The 25,557-nt window shown below is 42.2% G+C and overlaps 1 protein-coding gene across 9 annotated transcripts in view; it reads left to right on the forward strand.

Moving 5' to 3' along the window:
* Positions 1-6,443: 6,443 nt before the first annotated feature.
* Positions 6,444-25,557, forward strand: part of chl1b (cell adhesion molecule L1-like b) — an 81,589-nt gene continuing 62,475 nt past the window's right edge. For 2 of the 9 annotated variants that reach the window (XM_053866936.1, XM_053866941.1), the window contains exon 1: positions 6,446-6,652. The gene's annotated coding sequence lies outside the window, so the exon portion shown is untranslated. Of the gene's footprint in view, positions 6,653-6,739; positions 6,761-25,557 lie in introns of those variants that run through there. The other 7 variants (XM_053866943.1, XM_053866942.1, XM_053866946.1 and 4 more) reach the window with 6 other exon arrangements.

Genomic DNA, 25,557 nt, shown 5'->3' on the forward strand with positions numbered 1-25,557 from the left:
CAGAGCAGTTAGCATATTCAGAAATCAGCAACATATTCTGTTTTAAAATGCCTCAGAAATGCAGTAGTGAAGTAGAGTTATTGTCATGATATTTGGCACTTATTTTTATGTCCACAATGATTTCCTTTTTCGGGGCTTTGTTCATGATCCAACATTATCATTTGAATTTGTCGTTTTGCATCGGTAGCCCTCTTTGCTGACACCATTTATTTGTTGCTCTATGTCTTTGAAAAAGTAACTAAATACTTCGGCTGTTGTAAAGTAACTAAGGAATGCAGTGGTTTACATTGCCTAAGTCCGGCCGCAAACAGGCTGAATATTGTGAACAACAGATTATTCCTGACATTATCCTGCAGCAAGGTCAACGGGGTGTTTAAGCTGCTTTGCAACATTCATCACTCCGAAATGAAGCAGGTCCTGCAGAGAGAGGAAACAGATGTTCCTCGGATCTAATCTGATTTGATAATAGCACTCACTGCATAATACCCGGCACCTCACCAAGGTATCTTGTTGCAGTCGTGGCGCAGTCAGTAATCCAGTCAGAGTGATTATGATTCCCTAAATCACATTATTTGGATGCAAGTCAATCTGTTCATTTCCCTTCTTTATGGAAGCGAGAGGCCTCACTCTGGCTGCGTGCTGCCAATTGGATGAAAGGAGTTGGTGAGGCGGAGGGGATGGATCTGATTTACAACTTCTGCCTTTCTCTCAGGTCTCAGCATCGAAGAAAACAATCAGAGAGTTATCGTATAAAAGGCCTTATTTTGTCGGTCATTTCATTCGGAAGTTTTTATGAGTTAAGGTTTTAGCTGTCATAGTAGATGCAATAGAGCAGATGGAATCCAAATATCCGATCTCTATTCCACCTGGAAACACAATTCTTGCTCAAACAGTAAAAATAGTTTTCAGCCTTGCTTTCTCTTTTCTTCCAACTTGAGTCAAAGCATTAGATCGAGAGCATTGTCAATAATAACCTCAGTTCAAGGTAAACTTAACTGAATGTCTTGCAAGGAAAAGTTGTCCAAGAGCAGTGCATCGCATGATGTTAAGTGATACAATGACTGTTCATGTCAATTCAATACGCTAGCAACGAATATATCTTAATGTAACTGTATGTTTGAACACTGAGACTGAACTGTGCTCCAGCTGTTTTGCTGTATGTATTTAGTAGTGATGGGCAGATGAGGTGTCATGAAACAGTGTTGCAGGGTTGATGAAACAGTGTCCTAATTTTCAGAGGCCACTAGATGGCGCTCTTGGTTTAGAAATGATGTGAGGTTTCATTGAATCCAAACATTTTACGGCAGGCAGTTCAATACTCTGTCATGAAACCTCACCTACCCATTACAATGAATTACTTCTGTACATTTAAACAGAAGCTATTTATTTGTTTATTTATTTATTTTTATGTACGAGCCAACTGTGCCGTTCAAAATGATCAAAACAAGTTTCAGATTCAATGTGCAGGTATTAAAGCATGAAAATGAGAGAGACCTTGCCAAAGACAGCGAACTTGTTGACACATTTTGCTTAGCCTCTATTCAAAAGAATTCTGAGTCACATTGAGGGCATTGAATTCTCTGACTCATATTGTGGTACAAAAAAGGTTGATGGAATGGGTTGGATGAAAAACGATTTGGACAAGTGCAAGCGGTATATAAGGATAAGAAAGTATTGGCATTTTTAAGAAGATGCTGCTGCATAGAGAAGTAAAGCAAAATGACTATTGATCCATGTTTACCTGCCATTTCGTGAGATCCTTCGGCTGGAAACACGCTTTTGAAATCTGTTTTCTGTCGCTGACAGCAGGCTCTACAAGTGACCACATTCCCTGACCCGATGAGTCAGAGAGATGACAGAAAATGAGTCTGCGAACATGACCAGCATCGATAATAAAGTGTTCCCACTCCTTCATACCCAATTTAGAGCACTTTTTCCCTTGTCTGTGGGACTGAGGTTATTGGATAAATTGATTTTTCCTTTGACCTTTACTGGCCACTTCTGTGATGCAAAGCGTTCTTAATGATCTGATGCTGTCAGCGGGGGAGAAATCACAGATGCCTGCAGACGCCATTAGTCTGCTGTACATTTCCCTGCATTGTTCTGTGAGCATCACTGAGGTGTTGATATTGTTGTTGAGCATTGGTGTGATCTATGTCAGACGTGCCCTTCCGGAGCTATGAAAGCTGTCAGCTTTATTTATGTAAAACCTCAATGAGGCTGTGGAGTCATCCAGTGAAGGCAGGCAGAGCTAACGTCTGCGAAAATGGTATAGTTTTGTTGTGACTCACTCGATACAAGTAAGAATTTACATGGCCTGTGTGTTACTGTAAGGCTGTCTGTGATGCTTTAAAGCTGATGTTAGCTTCTTATAACAAAGTATTATACACATTTCCAATTTTGTAAACTAGAAATATATAACATCACCAACGTGCTACGTTTAGTCAACACATACTAAAAAATACAAAAAATTAAAAATCATCTGGAAATGTTGTCCCACAAAGAACAGATGATTTTGATTCCATCAAAAAATGCTGGGGTTTGCACTATACACAACAACTATTTCAATGTTCAGTTCATTCAAATTCATTGTTCAGCTCAACAGCAGACAGCGCCATCTGGTGGCCACTGAAAATCAGAATGCTGTGTCATGAAACCTCATCAACACTTCAATACTGTGTCATGAAACCTCATCTATCCTTCACTACTCACATCATTTCTAAACCGTGTGTACCATCTCGTGGAACATTGTTTCATCAACTCTGCAATGCTGTTTCATGACGCCTCATCGACACATCTCCAGTTAGCAGTAGGTTTGTTAGACTTGTAACTTGGTTGTGGCAGTCATCCAAGTTTATGAAGGAGATCGTGTATTTTGGTACCACATCCACAAACCTCATTGGCCTTCTTCCTCCTTTCCTTTATCGTGGTGTCTCCATCTCCAGCATTCATGGTGCTCTTTCTCTTTCTCGAAACATCTCCACATGAGCGGCACCTTCTTGTCCGTCCTTGTCACAAGGAAAATCCAAGCATTTTCAATTCAGTCACATCAAACTCTGTTCACACATTTTTGAAACACAATTCACATTGAATAGCAGCAAATTTACATTCAAAAATAGAAATTACAGCATGAAGTGCCATCTACCCAAACTGAAATGCATTTATATTTACTTATATAACAGCATTGGAAAATGTTATATTCTGATTTTGAAGTGCTGGAAAGAACAGATAATGAACGAACGCAGCAGCAATAAAGTCCCTAACGATTGACTTGTCAGAACTCGAGTACGTCAGCAGCACTTTTAATTGTCTCTGCCCACATTAACAGCATGAGGTCAGCACAGCAATTCCTCAACTGGACACTAAAGTCTAGCTCAGAGCTCAAGGTTTTTCCGTAAGCTCTACACAAACACAATTATCGTCACTAGCTGCCAACACACAGATAGGTACGCAAAGAAAACATCAACTGAGGACCAGTGCTCGTGAGTGCACATGACTTTTGACGAAATTCTGGGCCAGTTATTGTCCATACTTTATACTTCATACAGAAATCAGGTACAAAAATAAAAAATAAAAAGTGAAGTACAGTCCACCTGCTTATTTTCTTCTGTTGGTAACTTTGTTCTCATGTTTGGGTTTTCATGGTTTACTCTTCTTTACACACTGATGTGGGTATCCAAACCCTTGTGCAGTACACAACGGTCGACACCTTGCCACAAGTACTGCGAAATTTGTCACCTCCTAAAGCCAATTTGGTGCCCAGAAGGAACAGGCCACCCTTTGTGTCACATAACAGCACTTTCCCTCTCTTGGAAAGCTGCAATCTGGGCTCACATCACAAGTTTGGGTGTCCATATTGATCATGGCTGATCAAAACCTGAACATTGTACACTGAAATAGCACCAAAAAAACCTGTCTGCAAGGACTTGATGACTTGACAGAGAGGCAGCCGAACAGGAAGTACTCAGACGACCAGTGAATGCGTGTCCTGCTTCCTGATGTCTTGATATATTGACAAGGACCGTGGGCATTGTGTCTGGGTCAAAGCCAGGGAAAAGTTTTTTGTGGTCAACAATGTGACCAGTGCTCTTTTTGAGGTGTCAATCAAATCTCAGAGTCGCAGTTAAATTAAGTGGCTAACAAGACCGAGCCTTAGTAACAGTCAATTGCTTTAACAGACAGATCCTTGTCGTCTCAGAACGGCAACACAAGACGCAAAAGTAGCATATACATGTTTTATTTTTTATTTTATTTTATTTATTTTATGTAATTTTTCGAATGACCTATAATTGTAACCATAAATGTGTGAAGTTACTATTTTATTTTTATTATTTTTTATTATTATTTTTTTATTTGTAGCCTACTTAGGCTTAAAAACACCGTCTCTGCACTTTACGTCAATATCTGCTCACAATGATGAGGTCCTTCTCTGAGTCCAGAATTTGAAGCCCAACACCTGCTTTTTTTATTGAATACAAAGAGTTGAGTTGAACAGGAAGTATGTCAGGCCAGGGTGTGTTGTCGGCCAATGGCTCTGTTCAGTGGAAATAACCTTTCGGTTTGTACACAACTGGGCTTGATCTTTATCACCATAATAAAAAAAGGAGTTTTGATCTGGCTGATCAAGATGCTGACTGAGGAAGAATGGTGTGGATATACATCGACATCATCACGTTGGATATGAAATACATAAATGTGACTCAAAAAGACTTTTGTACGGAGCCCTGGAAGTGACATGCATGACCTTATTTTTTTTTAGCTCGAGATAACAGTTATCGTGAGATGATAACAGTTATCTCGAGATAAAAATTATCACGAGATAACTGTTATCTCGTGATAATTAGTATCATGAGAGGAAGAACGATTACTTCCTGTAACCACTATGTCTCCCATGGCTTCGTAACTGTTAGTCAACATTGTCAGTCACTGTCTGCGTTTCTAACACTCATGATCAAGTGCCTTCTACTCAAAATAATACCATATGTGGCTAAGCTACACGTATTACGCGTCACTGGAAGCAACATGCATGACTTAATTTTTTTTTCTCCCGAGATAACTGTTATCTCGGCAGAAAAAACATAAAGTCACGCATGCCACATGTGGTATTATTTTGAGAAGAAGCCACTTGATCAGAGTGTTAAAAGCGCACAGACTTTGCCGTCTGCAATATTCTGACTTGCGGACAGCGAATGACAACGTTGACGAACAGTTACGAAGCCATGGGAGACACAGTGGTTACAGGAAGTAATTGTTTCTTGAGATAAAAATTATCACGAGAAAACCGTTATCCCGAGATAAAAAATATGACGAGATAACTGTTATCGCGAAATAAAAATTGTCGCGAGATAACTGTTATCTCGGATTAAAAATATCACGAGGTAACTGTTATAGCGAGATAAAAATTATCATGAGATAACAGTTATCTCGGGATAAAAAAAATCACGAGGTAACTGTTATAGCGAGATAAAAATTATCATGAGATAACAGTTATCTCGGGATAAAAAAAATCACGAGGTAACTGTTATAGCGAGATAAAAATTATCATGAGATAACAGTTATCGCGAGATAAACAATTATCATGAGATAACAGTTATCTCGGGATAAAAAATATCCCGACGTAACTGTTATAGCGAGATAAAAATGATCATGAGATAACAGTTATCGCGAGATAAAAATTATCATGAGATAACAGTTATCGCGAGATAAAAATTATCATGAGATAACAGTTATCTCGGGATAAAAAATATCCCGAGGTAACTGTTATAGCGAGATAAAAATTATCATGAGATAACAGTTATCGCGAGATAAAAAATTATCATGAGATAACAGTTATCGCGAGATAAAAAAATATCACAAGATAACAGTTATCGTGAGAAAAAAATTATCATGAGATAACAGTTATCTCGAGATAAAAATTATCACACGATAACTGTTATCTCGGGCTAAAAAAAAATGAAGTCATCCATGTCACATCCAAAAAAAAAAGCTCATGCATGTCACTTCCAGGGCTCCGTACTTTTGGAAGTCAGAACAGGTATCCATCTTAACATGTACGCTGTATAAAAAAAAAAAAAAGGTACCACATTAAATTCCAATAAATATGAACCATATTTTTAAGTCAAATCTCTAAACTACTCCATGAACTCCATCTTTTCACCTGGTTTTGACCACCCAATCAGACATAGTGAACACAGCCGGGGTCACCGTCACCCCAGCAATTCTCAACTCCTCTCATCCATATGGAACCACTGGTCGCGGCAGCTCCTCCTCCCGCTGAACCTGCTCATTCTGGGGAATAATGTCTGTCCTGGGGGAAGGGGGCGCGCGCTCACCCGGTCACAACGCGGGGAAGTTGCGCACAGTTTCTCCGCGTTGCCATGGGAGTCTTCTAAATACCTATTGACTGCGATCGTCTTTTGTCAGAGGAGGAGGGAGAAAAGCCGCTATTACTTTTACTCCCCTTTCAATAGCGATAGTCGCGCAGCATCCGCGGGAGAAGGGGAGGCGCTCGCGGCTCAGACCAACCCCGAGTGGAACCGGCGCTGCGCCTCCCTCCCTCCCTCCGTCCGCGCGCCCGCCCGCCCGCCCTCTGCAAGCGGAGGATCGAGCACAACTTTCCACGCCGCTGTCACGACATGAGTTGCACCTGAAGGTAAGTTAATTCGATGCTTTTGTGCCGTCGTTTTCCTCTGTTGCGGCGGGTTCAACGACTCCAGTGAAGCACCTGGATGCAGCCAGGATGCAGCTCCTTCTTGAGCAGGTGGTTGGCTCTGTCACAGGTTATTCTGAGGCGAAATAACGGGATTTTAATCTTGTATTACAACCTTACAGTAGGCTTGGAAACAAGCTTTTTTTCTAGCATGATCAAAATGTATATATTAGCGTGACATGTGTCATTATTATGTACTTACCAGTCGCCCAACATAACTCCATATGCATGACCTCTACTTACTATTGACATAACTTATATTGGCGTGTTATTTTTGTTATTTCTCTACAGCCTTCACTGTCTTGCCTGAATCGAGGTCCAACAAAATCTCAGTTGATGTACAGCACTTTTGTGTCAGGGTTTCAACATGTGTCTGTGGTCTGCGGGGCCTTTATCAACCTGCTTTAATCACACGCCAATCTCATAAAGTATTCAACTGCCTTCATGATGCCAAAGTGTTTCCCCCCCCCTTTAATCCTGAAGGAAATTGCGCTGCCATTACATTGCCTCCGCACAAGTGTTAAAGCATGACACAGGATTAGAATGACGGATGAGACTTCAGTGGCTGTGATTAAATTCACATTACCAAAGATTGTGGTTACGGCTGTTTGCTGTGGCTCTGGTAATTGACTGGGCTGCCGGCGGATGGAACAGTCGCCTGACATGCTTGTTGCCTTTATAGACCAGATGGATCTCTTTTGGTTAACAGTGGTGATTCCCTCAGTGTGAATATTTACACTGTATGCAAATTTATCACAAGCTGTGTGTGCAAATGATGCAAATACAAATGTTGATTATGGGATTGTTGTGCGGTGTCTCATTACCGTCGATGCCGCTGAGAGAGCACCATGGAAACACACATCATTTCTTGTTTTTTTCCCCTCATAATTTCCTTTGAAGCTCTTGTTCCCATCACCCATTCGGCCTATATTGTTTCACTTTGAGGAGCACTTTCTAAAAATGTCATGATCCAGCAGCGGTCCCATCGCTCCTAAATCTCGCTGCTTCTTCAGAGAAGTGCTGCTGCCTCTGATACTGATCCTGAAACAGGAAGACTTTCTGAAGGTCAGAGCACCATTAGCGCATGTAATCATCTAAAGCAGCGCGTCAAGTGGAGCAGTTCCTATTTCGGTCCGGACCCTCATCATCCCAGGTACAAAACCTGAGCGAAGGAGGCAGTTACCACATGACGTATGAGTAGAATTTCATGCTAAAGCCAAAGACAAGAGTGTGTAATAGCACTTGTCATCATGCCTCATGGTCCCCCAGTCGATCTGTATTCAGGGCAGTGGTGCTTTGTGTCCAGAAGTAGGTCGAATGCTTCTCACCAAACAATTTGAGCGGGAGCCAATAATTGGACAATCAAAGTGTCGGCCGTCTCTCAGCCGGTCCGTGTCAGCCTGCCTGCCTGCTCGGCTCTTAACATGCAGCTCCAACCTGCCCGCGTTTCACGGACCTTTTTCTGTGCCTTCAACTGTTTCCATGAGAAGACAGCAAATCCTTTGTAAGCGCAGGCGGCCTTGTGATTTCGACGTAAGTGCACTCAGGTGAATTTGAAAGTGAAACACGTCCTGTAAAACACCTTGTTGTGCTATTCCCTCAGATCATCTTGTAGAGCTGGGGTGCATCCCTTTGGTGTTGCTGAGGAGAGCACTCGCAGATGCACAACGCAAATGAAATATTGTTGTTTCTCATCTTTTTCTGTCGCATCCCCAGCGACAGCCGGAGAATATGTATCGACAGTGAAGCAGATGAAAGCTTGTGGAGTCTGTTTCTACCTGTTCACACAGGTGTGTCTGTTTGCCATCTGTCTATGCTCATACTTATGTATGCTTGCGTGTGTATTGTGCTGAGCTCAGCAGGGGAAAGGGTAGCGGTGAAAAGAATGAATCACACAGAGCCCTTTATTGTGGCAGGTCTCTCTACACCTGGCCCTTTATCTGCCAAATCACATGAAAGATGTGGAGTTTGTATCAATACTGTGCTGCCTTTTGCTGTTGTGGCTCAAAGCTTTATTCACCTTTCGAACATTCATTCATAATGTTGTGTAGTAGCAAGTGTTCCAGGCTTTGATCACGTAAATTCCCCTTGCCTCCTGAGGGTGAGATGATATGATACAAGTTCAATAACGCTAAAGGAAACTGCTTAAATGATAGTGACATTTTGACGTGGCTGGCATGGTCCATTTTTTTACCTCCACCAATGGGGTGACAGTATGTTCTTCATCAGCTGTTGACGTCAACTACACAAAATTGTCGCCACCTGTGTTGTTGGCCGGCACGAAGCTACAATGTGGGTCAGACTGAGCCTCTCCTTCTCACTGGCCGTCTCACACATCCACAGTTTAACCTCGACTCAAAGCTGATAGATCACAGTCTGTGAGGGGACAAACACGACAAGGTTCTTCACCCACCTTTCCCTTCCACCTGTGGTCGGGTTTACACTTTGTGGACGGTCTGGCTGCGTTCATTGTCTGTCTGTTCGCAAAATGCCTCAAAGTTACTGGAGTATTTAAACTACATTTTCAGCTAATGTAGCAAATGGAATGTGAAACTGATGATTTGATCATGTGGATTTGAATGAATGGCTTCCAACCTCTAAAATACATCATCTTTCATGTGACTATGGTGACATTGTTCATCTGGCGAACTTCAAGGTTGATACAGTAAATACTGTATATGATCTATCGTTTTTCTATAGACAACTCGGGAATGCTACAAGGCGAATACAATACAGTGGTTTGGACTTTTTCATCTGCCCTGTATTCAATTTCCAGTGTAAGACCCTCATTGGCTCAGCTGATCACTTGAGCTGTGTTTTATAAAATGATGTGAAATGAGCTTTTTGACTGAGACTTTTTTCTGTCGAACTGCTCCACTGGATCATGAACTTGTTTTGGGAGATGAGCAGACTTCCTTTTTTAGCCTTTTGCTTTTTATACTATTTATTTTCTTGTGTCACTATTCAATGAGCAAATGACAACATTAAGTTCACTTCTATTTAAAAAAAAAAAACTTGCTTTTTACATGAAGAAAAGCTTCATTTTCACTAGATTCTTGCCTTGTCCTTCTTATTAGGTTAAGTATCTATTGCATCCTGCCAGGGTAAATACATTCCCCACTGAGTCGCCTGCGTGATCTCTGCATTTAAACCAGGCTGTTTGTAGTAGATAAATCTCTTATCGGGATGAGCGGTGTAATTCCGGGTAATAATTTGATCTGTCAGATGGAATCTGCTGCGTCAGATGGCCACTAAAGATTAGGGCGCATTGACACACAGTGCACAGGAGTGGAGAGCAGTATCAAGAGTGAGGCTTCTATCAAACATATCTTCTGATGTGGGTGACACAACCTCATGATGACATAGCACGTGCTGGACATAGCAAGGCAGTTAAGTGTAAAGACCGGTTGTGCGAACTGAAATCTATGATCATTTAAATGATACGGAGAAACTGAGAACTAAATTTATGCTTATGACTTGTGAAATCATGCAGAGCATATGAATGAATTGGTAAACTTCATGTCTGAAATCGCCTCTGCATCATACTTGCGATAATGCTCATGAATGATAAATGCTATTCCTTTTCCTTGATGTCTAGCGGCTCCAAAACACAGATAACGGCCGAGTCCAGGTGCAAAGCAGAATAATCATCTGAAATGTTACCAGACTAGCAAGTACCCGGGTTGTAATTGAGGTTCAGCTCAGGCTTCAGAACTGCAAGCAATTACAGCTAGGACTCCCTGCGCTGCAGGCGAAGAACGCCGCAGCACGGCGACGTACCTGTCTCCTCTTTCATGTCTCCCACCAATGACAGCCAGAAAAAGCAAATTCTAGTTCTGGAAATTTGTTTGGTGACATGAAATATTCATTTCCTTTTCTGCGCGCTGTGCATGCGCATAATTCTTGTGATTCCTGCGACTGGTTCTAGCAAGGCTATGTGAAGATTAGAATCTCTGCTGCCTTATAAAAGGGATGGAGGACTGCTGATAAGAAAAGCTGATGAATAGATAGGTGGGGTCTCAGACCAGACATATTTGCATGAGCAGTGTCTTTTTCTTGCGAGATTCGGTTAATTCCAAGGAGACACAAGCTCAATGTTATCTCTTATGTTCAGGGCTTCAGTTCCTAATAGAAGGGATGGAAAGGTCAAAAGCAAACACCACTCATATGTAATAGCCCCTCCAGCCTCGGGGTATGTCTGTTTTGAGTCCTGCTTTTGCAGAGAGGTATTATTTTGGTTTTCATAGGAGCATTCAAGTCAAACAAAGGCTGTTTAAAAGAACTCCCTTTTATTGAGGAGTCATTTGTCCCCACTTTGATTTGTTCATTATCAACCGCACCCGTCTGCTGAGTTTCTCACTCCGTTCTGATTTGTCATGTGGCTGTTGAAACGCAGAATTAGTCTTCCCTAAATCCTCTGCTGATGTGAAAAAAATACCCACAGTAAAAAGGGCAAACCAATTGTACGTTTCCCCAGGGAACAACAGACATGACAGCCTCGCCTTGAAGAGTCAAAAGTTACTACCCCTAAGTCTCCAGGATACATCAGCCATTTCCATTTCAATTGCTGGCTCAATTTGGGATAAGTCATGCATACAGAGGTAAGGCGAACAAAGAGCATTGGAATAAAAGTGACAAATGTGGTGAAAAGAAGGGAGAAGTGCGTTATCACTGGCTTTGTGTCCCGTGAAGGGTATTGTGTTGGGCTGTGAGGATAAGGTTGCAAGGAAACCCTTGGGAGGTGGGAGTGAAGGGCATCAAGGATGAGGAGGACACGTTTGACAGGCCTGGGACGCTGAGGGCATTCAGGGGGAGTCTGGAAATACCCCACCAGTTATTTCTCTCGAGACCATTTCGGATCTGGGAGAGAGACAGGTAACAGGTTTGATGGTTTATTTATCATTTAGGGTGACTTCCATTTCCTTCCTGAATCGTCCACCGCAGTCTTCAAACTCAAAAATCCTGCGAAGTGGAAGGGCTTGTCCCGATCCCAGTCACTCATAGTCCTCAACATGTGGTTTTGAGGGCTAAGCTGAAGGGTTACGATTTAGGTTGCTAAACTTAAATGAGGTGAGGTGTGGATGTTTATACTGAGAAGAGTCTCTTGTTCTGTTATTGACTACCAACTGTTGTGCTTTTGTGTTTCCAGCTGCGTATTGATATCGGATTGTTATGTAGTCAACAATGTCTATATCTGGCTTGTCGATATGCATATACATTTGACATTTCACTCTTAATATAAGTGTTAAAAACCTACGCACTCTTTTGTGAGTCACTAGTTTGAAGTGGTACTCCACCCACAAATGTATTTTCTTCCTACACAAGGCAATTATCGGTAATACACTCTTTGATCAGCCACAACGTGGGCGAAGACGAAGGTGAAGGAGACTTTATTGTTGTATGATCATTTGGAAATTACTTCAGATCCACAGATGAATTGTCTCATCAGATTTCGGGCATATCCGTGAAAATGAAACCATCATCTGTCAATGTGTTTATTACAAAATATTTGTCACTTCTGGAGGATACAGTTTAAAATGCAGACATTTCTTTCTTATTTCCTAATGTAGAGCATAAGTGAGAGACATGCACAATTCATTCAAAATTTCTCTTTCTGTTTTTTTTGAGAGCACAGCTGCAGAATTCTTCAAACCGCTCATAACAAACGTGACAAAACGGCAACAAGGGTTTATGAGGTCAAAGTTAAAGCTTGGGCTCATTCATTGGGATTTTTGTTGTCATGCATGACTTGCCAAGGTCACTGGAAGGACATATGATGGGACTGGGTTTTCTGAAATGCAGGTGCTAAAAGTGGGTTTATAATAGCTGTGGGTCCGACAGGCCCTGTTCTGTGTCTGGACATTTCCCTGGGGGCCTCATTACACCAGGAGGTGCTCTGGTGGGTGCCGTTTGTGGACGACTGAGCGCCTCAAACCGGCGCAGCTCCATCCACACTGATTTGGTTACAACATGTGAGCTCCGGTGACTGCTCTGCATAGTAAAAGCCTGTTTACTGGACCACCGTGGCCTGGAGTCAAACACAGCACTGTCCTCCAAACGGAAGATTAGAGAGCAGATCAAGCATGATTAGAATGATGAAACAATGAGGCCGAGTGGTCAATTTGTTAAGTGGGCTAGCACGTGACCAGCACCAGTAATCTGCTTTTGTTTTCTGTCCTAGCTGCTGAATTGGCTCATGTTTGAGAGCAAATCTGCAGTTTACAGTTCATTCCTGTGGGTCAGGAATGATTCAGAGGGGTTGCTGCATAGTCAGACCTTTATGTGAGTCAAGGTAAAATTTATATGTGGTGTAGACACACAAGACACACATGGCAAAATCACATTTCCTGCCATGGTTTATCACTCTCATTTTACCTTTGATCCATAGGACTCATACATGTCATGTGGCATCCTTGGTGCCTCCCAGGCTGAGTTTGCACCAGAAGTGGAAAACCAACCACATTGCCGTCGGGCAAGGTTGAAACCGTATGACTTGTCATATTTATGTCATAGTTTTAAGATCCCTGACACTATCATATCCTGCAGTAACAAATTATATTCATACCAAGAGTTTCCTACCACGAGAGGAAGGACAACTCACTACAGTTCACTGGAGTTGCTGTAACATTGTTATTAAGTGATGTTTCAAAACTGAGCCAAGACCCAAGAAAAATTAAGGTTGCTGCGTAAAAAAACAAAAAAAAAAAAAAAAATATATATATATATATATATATATATATATATATATATATATATATATATATATATATATATATATATATATATATATCCACAATAATAATCCTTAATAGTGATGATGAAAAGTGATTGAAAGCGTTTGCGTCTGCACGACTGAGCACAGCAGGTCGACTTCTTAATGTACTCGCTTTCAGACAGAGCAAATGTTGAGGGCGTTTTTGTTGCCAAGCTGGTACACATCCAAATTAATTCATCAGCTTGGGAGAGCTTCTTTCTCCATATTTACAAGCGTGACCCACAGACCACCAGCCATGAAGAGCCCACTCTTTTGACCTCATTATTTTCCTCACAACAGTTTTTGGAGGGAGAAGGACCTTGTAGTTTCATGGCCTCTGTTTGGTTGTAAACGGTGTCACCTAGTAAACTGTGGCTGTTGTTAATAGTGCTGCTGAAATTTGAGGGACTGGTTGGTAAAGCTAATGAGGAAGGTTAGGAGGTCTTCTACAGGTGAGGTCATGATTTGGGGTTGTAAAAAAAAAAGAGAACAGTAGGGGAACACACAGGAGGACCAAGCGCCAGGTAGTGGTGCACAGAGAGAAGTCATTGCGTTCTTTTTCTTGAAAGAGCTACTTGATATCTTGGTGTGATATTGTCTCTTAAAAGAGACGAGGGAGCTAACTGGTGTGTTTGTGTGTGTGCTTTTTCACATTTTCCAACTTGACTCTGGATTCTTGTCTGGCTTTTTTTCGAGAACCTGAGACATAAGCTCAGATATCTTTAATTTCTCAGCATGGCATGCTGTAATGTCTTTTTGATTTTACGATGCTGTATCAAACAAGGAGTATAGCCCAGTAATTTTGTTTTGTGTGTTTGCCTTTTTCAATATGCAGTGGTACCTCGGTTTTCGAACCTCTCGGAATTCAAACAAATCTGAGTTCGAACAAAAATTTCGAGATTTCTTTGGTTCTGATTTCAAACAAAAATCCAGAACTCGAACGCCCCCGAAAAAAGCTGGAAAAAACATAACGTGCGCGGACCGATCAGCTGACCCACAACGTGCTTTGTTATTGTGTATAACGCAGCCTGTGTATGCAGACGTGTCCCGTTAGCTACATTTACTGGCTGTTTTTTCTTCATATTGAGGTGTAAAACCTTTCCTGTCTCCACACTGGACCGTGGTAGAGTGTCACAGGGGAGGTGCTCGCTCTCCACACCTCCACTCCAGGGTTTGATGTCCTGTTGTGGGCTGGAGCTGGGACAGGGATGAGGCGAGTCTGGGACAGAGCGTGACTTGGTTTATGACTTTGTCACAGCCAAACTGCACAGAAGCGCACATTCAGAGCTGGACACGCACCGGGCACCTCTTCACTTCTGGAGAGACGTCACTCACTCGGCAACCCCTCCCACATGCAGCGGCCACACACATAGAGGAACAGCCACCTGCAGCAGACACTCTACATTCACTCCTACAAAAGACTATTTCAAGGCTTGGAACGCATTAGTTCTTTTTCCATTCATTGTAATGGGAAAAATCGATTCAGATTTCAAACAATTCGCTTCTCGAACAGCCGTCTGGAAGGGATTGTGGTCGGGAACCGAGGTACCGCTGTATTTGCCATGCTGAACTCACATTTATGCTGTGTAAAAGCTGAATAACTTGATAAAACCACAGCAGGTATGTGCAACTTCAGTGGTGTAGTGTTTCTCTGTGTCAGTATGAAGCACTTCACATCTGTAAACATGATGAACATCTTCAAAGGTGTGGTGTTTTTATGTGTCAGTTTACATCTGGTAACAACTTCAGTGACACGTCAAAGGCATTGTTATTGAGTCTGTATCGATCGACCCTCAAGGCTGTGGTATCAGAATCCGATGTGAAAAAGTGGCATTGAGTTCCTACTCCATTTGTCGGCTCACTCGAGCTGTCTGAGTTTGTTGCTCATGTTTTTCCATTCCTGTTTGTACACAAGTTGCTTTGATGAGTTGTGTTTCTGCATCTGTTCAATCATTGATATTGTTTCTCTGCATGCTCATCAATATAACAGTTACTAGCTGCATAACATGAGGACTTTATGTTAACTTCTTTGATGGAAACAGTCAATGAACAGAGCTTTTAGCTACTTAATGTATCCGTCTACAAGAACATGGTTGTAGAAAGTTAATAACACTGGAGATTTTGTTGCTGCAGCCCTGGTATTCAAAATGCTCTGTGTTCTTGTGACGTATATCAAAGGTCAACATTTAGCATTTCGGCAGTATGAGCTCTCTTACCATGTCTGTTGGACATTATCTGTCAGATGTGTTGGCACGTGGTGTCTGTAAATCTGTACATCAAATACATCCCAGATGGAAAGTTTTCTAAGAAAGGAATATTTGCCGAGGAAGTGTATCTTCATCAAACAGCTTTTTGAGTTCTGCGAGCGCAGGACTTCCAATGGTTCTTTCTTCACATGAGATTTCATCATTAAAAAGACAGCAGATTTGTGAAGGCATGGCGCCACTCATTGAAGCCGTGGCCTGAATTTTCTTTCGCTGTTTCCCTCTTCGCTTTTGCAGAATAGTGACAACTGTACAGTCACACTTGTTCTGGAGATCTCCCGAAAAAGAAAGTCAAAGTTATGCAAGTTAAGTTTTCAAGGCAGAACACATTTCTTCATGGACATGTTGAATACAGGCCGCTCAGATCTACAACCGCTTTCTATGGAGAAGTGATGGCTCCAGTCTGCTTCAGGTTGACATACTGCGGTCAGGTGAGAATGAATTCCAGATTTTTTCAGGGAAGCGGAGTGTATTTTTTACCCCCACTATAAACCCTTGCTATATAGGGACCTCAGATTGTTTTGCCAATTGAAAATGGCTTGCAGGCTTGAAACAATGGCTTTGAGGAAGCCAGACAAATCAATCGGGGTGATCCTTGGCAAATCCAGCTTTGATATCACCACCCTCAGCCAGGAAACGCACCCATCAGTCTTCCAGTGACACGTAACAAAGGGTTTTCTGTGTGGATGGATGGCTACTTCTTCTGACCGTCCTGGTTTCCGGCATTGTGTCATCTCTCTGGTGAGGGGTGGGCTCTTCAGCTGTGTGAGTCCACCGCCACCACTTCCTGAGCTACAGGTCTGAGCTGCAGTCCTGGACATTTGCATTTAAATTGAGTCCTAGTCATCGCGAGTCACACACTCTGCAGAGAGTGACAGTTTTTCTGATGGCTTCCCGTCTGATTCTCTCATCCGCCTGGTGCTTGATAGCAGAAACAGGATTAGCATGCAGTCGAATCTTAATTCGACTTTGTCTTATAATGTGCTGTAGTCACAGTCCAGTGGTAGGCCACTCGTGTCGCTCAAATATTTGAAGAAAAAGCGGATTAAATTTAGTGGTCATGCAACAATAGTTTTCTCATGAATTAATTGGTTTATAGTGCTTCACGGTGGAGGGTGAAATAAACTTGGTTTCTAGAATGCTCCGCTTCCCTATTCTGTCAGAGAAGGAGGTTTTCTCATAGAAACAGAAAAAAGGGCCTGTTATTTAGCTTAAGTGCTTCGCAAGGTTTCATACCAACTGGCTCGTGCCAACCAAACCTCTCTCAAGCACATTCCTTACGGCACTTGTATCCATTTTTCAAGCAGCAGATTAGTTGACGCTCAGTCCGCCAAAGCACACTTTTGTTTGCTCTTTGGTGTTGACCTGCTCGTGCTGCTTCCTGCCCATATGGATAGTAAGTCGCAGCCTGTCGGAACATTCTTACCTGAAGGATGTTGTTTCACTTGCCGCAGTTGCCATAGTGCTCTCGCTTCATATAAGGAGTGTGACAACAAAGGATGTGGCTGCAGAGATGATGTTAAAATAAGTAAAGGCTTCTCACATATTTTGATGTTGTTCTCAACGGTTATTTTTCTGAAAAGTCAGAGTAAAGGGCAGTCTTTTTTAACCATGTAGCCCTATATAATCAATTTCATGAACAAAAAAAATCTACACTAAATCTTTTTAATGTTCATTTTCACATAATCTGGTCATAAAAAGGCTCTATTTCATATTGCACTTCTTTGCTGCAGCATGTTTACAACATCATACATCACATTTATGGTTATTCTGATAGCAGCATGGGCTATTGTGGACATGTATACTACCCCATAACATTGGCTTCATGTCTGGATGTGCGCCCTCTTTCTAGACTGTTTACAGTATGAAAAAGAGATTTTGTTATACATGATACTTGTTTTACAGGAAATTTGAACAGTATGTAATAATAGTAATGTGTTTGTTTGCTTGAAAAGAACTAAAGAATTAAGAGGGTAGTTTTGTTTAATAGAGAACACTGACCGTAAATATCATGAAATGCTTTTAAACGTCATAATTTTCGATCCAGCGACAGTCACTGAAACACCTGTTAACCATGTGTTCTGACTCAACCCTTTCAAGATGTGTATGGAGCATTTGTGTGATTTATTCAACCACGGTAAACTCTGACAAGAGCAGCAGGTTACTCTGCAGCGGTGGAGATAATTTAGGAGACCACGGCGACCAGAGGATGACAGGTTGACATTGAATGTTGTCAGAGATCCCTTCAGAGTAAAAGATAATTGATACCCCTGACCTTGCGGTCCATCAGTTCTCCGACAGTGAAAGCAACTGACGTGTCACGAATAACAAATTCACACCTTCAGTTTTTTTTTTTGTTTTTTTTTTTTACACATCAGTAATCCGCTCATAACATGTACTCACCAGCTGAGCCTCAGTTTGCCCCCTGCTGTGTCGTGCATTTATGATTATGCTTAGGAGAGAAGTGAGCAGGCAAAGTAGGGGCCACCATACTGTTGTAGAAGCCAGGTTTCATTCCCCCGGGGGTCTATATTCTTGTCTTCTGTGGAGCTTTTTAATAAGGGCCCCTCGGCTCGACTACATGTGCGACTCACCTGCTGTTGAAACCTTAGGATTATGTCCCGGAGAAGTGAGTAGTCCCAAGCCCACCATTTAAAACCAAAGTTACAGATGGCCTCCCCTCTTCCTGTGGTTCACCAGTCAAAGTGTGGAGAGTTTGAAGGTTGCGGGCAGGTCTCCCCCTATTGTTACAAGTTGAGTGACTGTGAGAATCGAAGCCCTCTCCCTCCTCACCACCTGCAGTGTGACGGGATCGAAAAGTGTGCCAGAAGCGCTGCCATTAACCCTCTGTATTGTGCCGTTCTGTGAAGGGCAGTTGAGGGGCGAGCTCTTCTGCTGCTCATAATTAAACACACAGCATTCCTAGCAGGGGACGCGGACACAGTCCTTTGCCTCTCAAAGGACTTTTAACACTGGCCACCCCTTGTTTTCCCTTCTGAAGACGCCTAATTTTTCAACCCTGCTTTGGCTGGCGCTGTCTTTTCGAGGGATCTGTTTGTTCCCGTCTCAATCATGAACTGAACAACATCCTCCCTCTCTTCCCTGCATGCTTGGTGTAGAAAGGGCTATTTAAATAAGGAGGGGAAACAATGAGTCCTCTCCAGTAACTGTGGGGGGTGTTGTCGGTACTCAAAAGGGCATGTTCAGTTTTAAGTTCAAGGAGGCTTGTTGGCAGAGAACCCACCCATGACGCCATCCAAAGATATTCAGCACGGAGTTTATCACGTTATTCGATGCGATGGTAAGGTCAATAACAAATAAAGAGAAAAGCCAAAGGCGCTGAAGAAGAAATCTTTATTCTTATGTTGCTCTACTTTCATGAAAACTCTTCTGAATTAATTCGCTGTGTGCAATTCCATCGACAATCGACTGTCAGAATAGTCATTTGTTGCAGCCTGACTTGTCACCGCTGACTTGAAGGATGCATTTGCCTGTTAAACCCCTCAAGGTCAACTTGTTGTTGAGCAACACTGGCTCTTCTCTTCTCTCCCATTTTTGTGTCTCTCTGTTATACAGTACCTCAGAGATGTTTGAAGCTGAATTAGTGAGGTGGTGTCTCAGTCTGTTCTTCTGTGATTCACACTACATATACAGAGAAGTATCCTCCACTGTTGAGTGTGTGTAGTTAGTAGGAATGCAGCCATTCCTCTTTTTCACAGTGACATTGTTGCTATTACAAGCCGACCGTGAGTCTGGCTTGAGGTGAGGGACACCATTATGATGTCCAGCCTCAGAAGGACCCCACACTGGCTCCTGGCTGAGCTGGAGGGGGGTTTGTTTCGCTCAGTAAGTGGTGAAAATAGTATCGAAAGCAGTCCCCTGCACCAACCCCCCGCACAACACTGATTCTGATTTATAACTCGCCGAGACTCCGGCTTCCTGATGCTGCATGAAAGCAGGAGGTGGGGCCATTAAACGGATGCTGTAGCTTTGCAAATCTGTCACTGTCAGTAAACAGAAAGTGGGAAAGGGGTCTTTTTAGTGCAAGCGCACCACATAATGTTTATAACAAACAAAAAAAAAACACTTTATTTTTAATGGCTGCTTCAATCATGTGGATTTTATATACTAGTAAACATCTACATTTTAAACTCTCAACAAGGATTCTGCTGGTTCAGGTTTGAGTGTCAGTACTAAGCAACACATCCTCACTCCCGAGGTGTAATATATTTGACTTTCGCGTCCTATACAGACGACAACGGGAGCGATGCTTGTTGACACATACACATATTCGTTTCAATGGATAAAAAAGGAAAATAAAATTCAGTTCCTCTATAGCGTGGGTGTGGATTGCAAATCGTGGAGCATGAGGTGCGGCACGCGCAGTAATGTGCGAAGGACATTGAATCAAATTGGACGTCAGTTGCTATTTTCAAAACCCCTACATGGCTCTCCTTAGTGTCTAAAACAGACGGCCGACACGCTTGAAACATGTTGCAACACGTAGAATGAATGGAGCGCCATCCCATGCCTTACCCCAACTTCCATCTTTTATTTACGCGTCATGCTAACCACAGCCTCAGAACATGCCGCAGAACATGTGGGAGGAGTCTAATCCCCATTTGGTTATTAAACTCCTCACACATGTTCTGCTATCTTTGTGTCTCTTTCTCATTCACCATCCCTCCATGAGTTAAGATGCAGTATTTCCAGTCTGCCTGAGGTGGTGTTGCGATTTATCAGTCAACGTATAATAAAAGTTAGAATGCTGAGAGCCAATATTTTATAAAAACCACCCAACCCCAGCACCCAGTTTATAGCTTTTCATCGGTAAATACATCTTTATCAATAAAGAACATGTCGAGGGGAGCTAGGCGACCCGACCGGAGCAGCGATGCCCAGAATGCCGAGCACAGCAAGTCCATAGCCATCATCATTAAAGCAGCACCCCTGTGGACACTAATGGCCGTCCCTGTTCTGCTGTCTCGGCACATTTGCTGAGATCATCTGAGACCCGATGGTGTGAACACATGAATGAATTCACAAGACAAGAATTTACTGTTCCTACACTGCTTGAACATGGAATACAAAACATGTCTGGCTGGGGAAAGGGAAATTAAATTCTTGCCCTTCCCTGTCAGGCCTTGTTCACTTCTATAAAAAGCAAATTGGGAAGTTAGTCCTTGTTAATCTTCACTTAAGGACGGCAAAAGATGTCCTTGTTTACTCATTTCAATTTGGGAAAGAGGCACTGTGAGCAGGAGTGGGAACAGAGACGGCACTGTTACACTGAAGAAAGGGGGTGGTGTTGATGTGCTCACTCTGTCCTCCCCACTGTCTTTAAATTTCCCTAATCCACTTCTCAGGAACGAAAATATTCAAGCGTATCCTTCAGTAAGATTTATTACCTCAATTTCTCAGGGAGGTGTTAAGCGCGATATTTACAAATCAATGAAAGGTCAGCCGCAGCCACATTTATCATGTTTGTTTATTCCTTCCGCGGCTTAACATGACCATCTTTTTCCAATTACGTGCAAGCGCCGATCACTCTCACCCCCATCTGTTGTTTCCATAGTGCCATTATAGATTTTCAGGCACCCAGATGAACTCTTTACCAATGGGCCTGGAGTCATTTAGCTCCCACTGTTTCCCCAGCTCTCCGGGGTCACGCCTGTCTCCAATGTACGATCAATACAGTCCCAGTAAATCCCACTCTGAGTGAGCGCATGCGCTGGATTCTATATATGTAGCTGCTTGGTTAAAGCATCGGTGGTCTTGTCTTTCGATGTATTTCTCTAGTTAGAGCTGCTAGAAGACTTTTGGGTGGGTGCTTTCATGGATGCTGCCTCAGTGCTGATGATGAGGCCCATGGCTATGCCGTTTCCTACCTGATGCTGATCAATATTCATTTAGATCAATAGCCCCCATTGATCTGCGGACCATTCCTAAATTCAACATCTGCCCCCCTGTCTGTGGGTGCAATGGAAAAACCTCGGTTCAGCTGCTACTTCCAGTTCCTGAGTGGCATTATTTTAATTCTATTTCTATGGTCTGTAAAGAAATTCATCTGTGAGCAATAACCAAACTCGTGCTCCATTTTGGAGGTACGTCCACGTTAAAAATGCATGTCCATAAAATGGACAAAAATACGCCTCAATCCAAGTCGAAAACCCAATTTAGTGGCACTAAGCAGCACTAAAAGCAGCTTTCCACATTGCAATTGCAAAGGATCAATATCCCGAAACCACCCCCTTCCTGTACAGTGTGCTGGACCAGCCCCGTCTCCCCAGAAAAAAAGTTTAATGGCAATTTTTTCTATCATAATTTTCAACTCTGGTGTTTGTGAGAGCGCTCAGTTATCCGGGTCATCACCCAGCAAAAGTTTGAACCAGGTCGACCGACGAGTAATAGTCAACTCTGATATTACCAAACTGGCTGAGTGAAGTTTGTAGTTGGCAGGACAGAAGGTTGAGGTGAAGTAGGTCTGCTTCTGCAGAGTTGCATTTATCACGTTGCCAAAATGTAGCATGCAATTGGTACTATATAACAAGTGTATTCATAATTACAACCTAGACATTTCACCCTTTACATTCTTGTCCTCAATCCTGTTTTCATTCGTTCAATGTTTACCATTGAATGTGTGTTTTGAGTGCTCAATATTGACAATTTTGTTTTGCTCTTAATACCTTTGCAGATGATTTTCTGTAAATGGAAGTATTAACTGTAAATAGAACCTGGACACAGCTAAGTTTGTTTAATTTATATGGAATATTTAAAGTGCCTAAAAAGAGTAGGAAAGCAAGTTGCTTGTTCTTATAACTCTGTGGTTGAAAATAGAAGTGATAATATTGCAGCTCAATTTCTTATTTTTGCTTCTCATATATATTACTCCCATTCCCACTTATGTCCTCACTTGAGCATAACTGAATAAATACACATCAAATACAAAGAGTCAGTTATGCTGGAAAAACGTAGACTACAATATATTATTAAAATAACTTTAAGAGATCCAATTCATCCCGGAGAATGCCGCACAGTGATAACTATAGTAGTAGTCACCACAACAGAACTAATATGGCGACTCCTGTTTGCGATAATTCGACTTGTATTCTTTTCACTGACTGGTGAAGGGTCATATCTGATAGCTCATCCAACTAATTTCATTTTTGACACAAACGATAATACGGGACGTATGTGATAAGCCTCCCAGAGGGAGGCGGAACATGGACAAGCATCATTCCACGTATTAAATGAAAAAAGAATAAGCGAAGGATTTGTGTTAAAAGAGTCCCACAGCACAATGAATAGCTCAGTCTGACCAACAAACCTGCTGTGAACGCAGCATGGGACAAAATCAAAGATCAGTCTTGACACTTGTTAGTGGGTTATTATTGCCCACCTTAAAAAAAAAAAAAACGCTGAGTGATCTAAGAGAAAGAAGTCAAGCTTGCAGTAGATCTCCTGCCATGTAATGCTAGGAAGGATTCCACCTTCTAACTTGTTGCTGCTGTCTGATGATCTATCGCAGGCATGTAAAGATCGGAAACATGTCGCTTGAATTTACATATCTATGTACTGTACTTGCTATTTACAAGGAGCCGTTTGTAAACTATTAAAGCAAGTGAATTGGCTCCATCATCATCTTGCTTTTATGATGGATTTTTATCTATTATAATGCAAGAATATCATATATCAAGTGCTCACTAAGATGCAATGGAGGCTGCTTTTCTCTGCACACACGTCTACATGTGGCGGAGCATCAATGCAGTAAGTGGACCTACCTATTTCTGTTTAGTATCAAGTTTAAATGATTACATTTGATGAAAAAATGCACATAAAAGTGCTTTACATGTTGCGCCCATATGTGCTCCTGTAATGGAGAACAGGCATAAACTGGTGCTCATTTCTGGATTTTTGAATGGCCTTTTCATAAAAGTAAAGTATCGTTAAAGTGGGGTTTGAGCAAGTTTTTATAGACCAATTCCAACAGATTATCACACCCTTGAAAGGAGCATCTGGTCTCCATAGCTCACGGCGCGACCAGGCAGATCATTTTTACAAATAAAACTGCACTTTAATGCAAACTTTTATTCAGAATCCCTTGTTATCTCTATAATTTACGACTATGATTCAGTCATGCTGACTTGCTGTGGTCCTCTGTTTATGTGGTGGACCAGCCGGAGTAAATATAAAGCGCTATTTCAAAAAGGCTGACCAATTATGACCATTTATGTTTGCACTTTCATGACAGTACATTCTGTAGACATAGACAAGTCAAATGGACCGATTACCATCGTAGTTCTTTCCATTCTGCTCCAACTTCAGAATGTCCAAAACAGAGCAATTCTCAAATCTCCCTTTAATGGAGTCTTTCAGGGAGGCACAGGAAGAGGCACAAACGGCTCCATTCAACCGACTCCAAAATGCTAATGCCGGAGGCTCTTAACACGTTTATAAGGGTTCCCATGTCATGACAAGGCTTCGAGCAGCCCAGTCGGGTGATGCAGGCTGAAAAAAATCCAGACGCTTTTTGAAACATGAGAGATACGACAGTGGTGGCATCGATGCGCTGGAATCTTCTTCTAGTAAGAGACATGTGACTGCGGTTCTTGGTGCCGGACAGAGGTTTGTTTTCCTCAAAGTCAATGAACCCTCTGTTGAAGCCTGACTTTTCAATACTTACTAAGGATGGCAGTCTGTCAGACGTCGGTGCCATTTCTTCTGTATAACTCAGCAGGAACAGGAGTTTAAAGTATATCAAACTTCCACTTGGGAACAACTGAAGGTTCTGGATTATGTGAATGCAAATCAGGGCCTGACAGCCTTCAGTTGAAAGCAATTACTCCTTATCTGCATTGGCGGAGAAAGGCTGCGACGAAGTAAAGGCTTTCGCTTCTTAAAGGAATCGATTATGTCCACTGCTCAAAACCTTAAGTGACATTTTTAGCTGGCCTGTGTTCAGCATTGACTATGGTATTGATCGGCACAATTGACAGGGAAATCAAACTTTTCCTTCCGCAAGTTAATTCCATTTGCTTTCAGAAAGCCCTTTGGATGTTGGGTAAAGCACAGAAGTGTCACTATTGATCAGCTGGATGGATCTTCCGATATTCTGTCCCCGTCAGTGGTGTTGGTCACATGACTGGCTTCACTACAAACTGTCGCACCAAGTGATCTTTGGAGCATCGACAGTGACACATTGTCACGATTGTCCCTGTCAGCCAACTGCAAATGGGTTTAAAACCCTTCTACAAGACACTTATTGACTTTAGACACAACACAATGTTAATAGAAAAATCTGTTACAACACAAATCTGTGTTTCCGCAACATGTAAACAATCGTGGTGCACCACCACGGCGCCAATGAAAGCCGCCACGCAAATCCCTGTTGAAACTCTAACAACTATTATTTTCTAGCTCTCTGGTCATTGTTTTTTTGTTCACCTTTGGATGGTTTGTGTTAGACTGCTGACCTCATCTCTTCACCTGAACACTTACAGTACACTCTCCGATTTTCAACCCGCAAGTGCTTAACATAGGATGTGGTCCCAACCACGAGCTGAAATCCATACTGCTTTTATATCGCGAAGGTACAGATAATGGGGCGACTATAATGACTCCACATCCTTTTTCTTTCCATGTCTAGGCTCTGTGGTGTGTTCGATTTTGTGATTAAGCAAATTAGATTTAATCCCACTCTGTATCACTTCGGAGGCTAATAGATATTATTGAGTGAGGAATTGTTTATGCAGTCGGAATGGGCACTTTACCCTTTGCCTGTGTGTGTCTGGTGCTTCTTAAGATAGATTTTTTTACAGCCTCACGCCTTT

The sequence above is a fragment of the Synchiropus splendidus genome, chromosome 6 (genome assembly GCF_027744825.2).
Source record: "Synchiropus splendidus isolate RoL2022-P1 chromosome 6, RoL_Sspl_1.0, whole genome shotgun sequence".
Lineage (NCBI taxonomy): Eukaryota > Metazoa > Chordata > Actinopteri > Syngnathiformes > Callionymidae > Synchiropus > Synchiropus splendidus.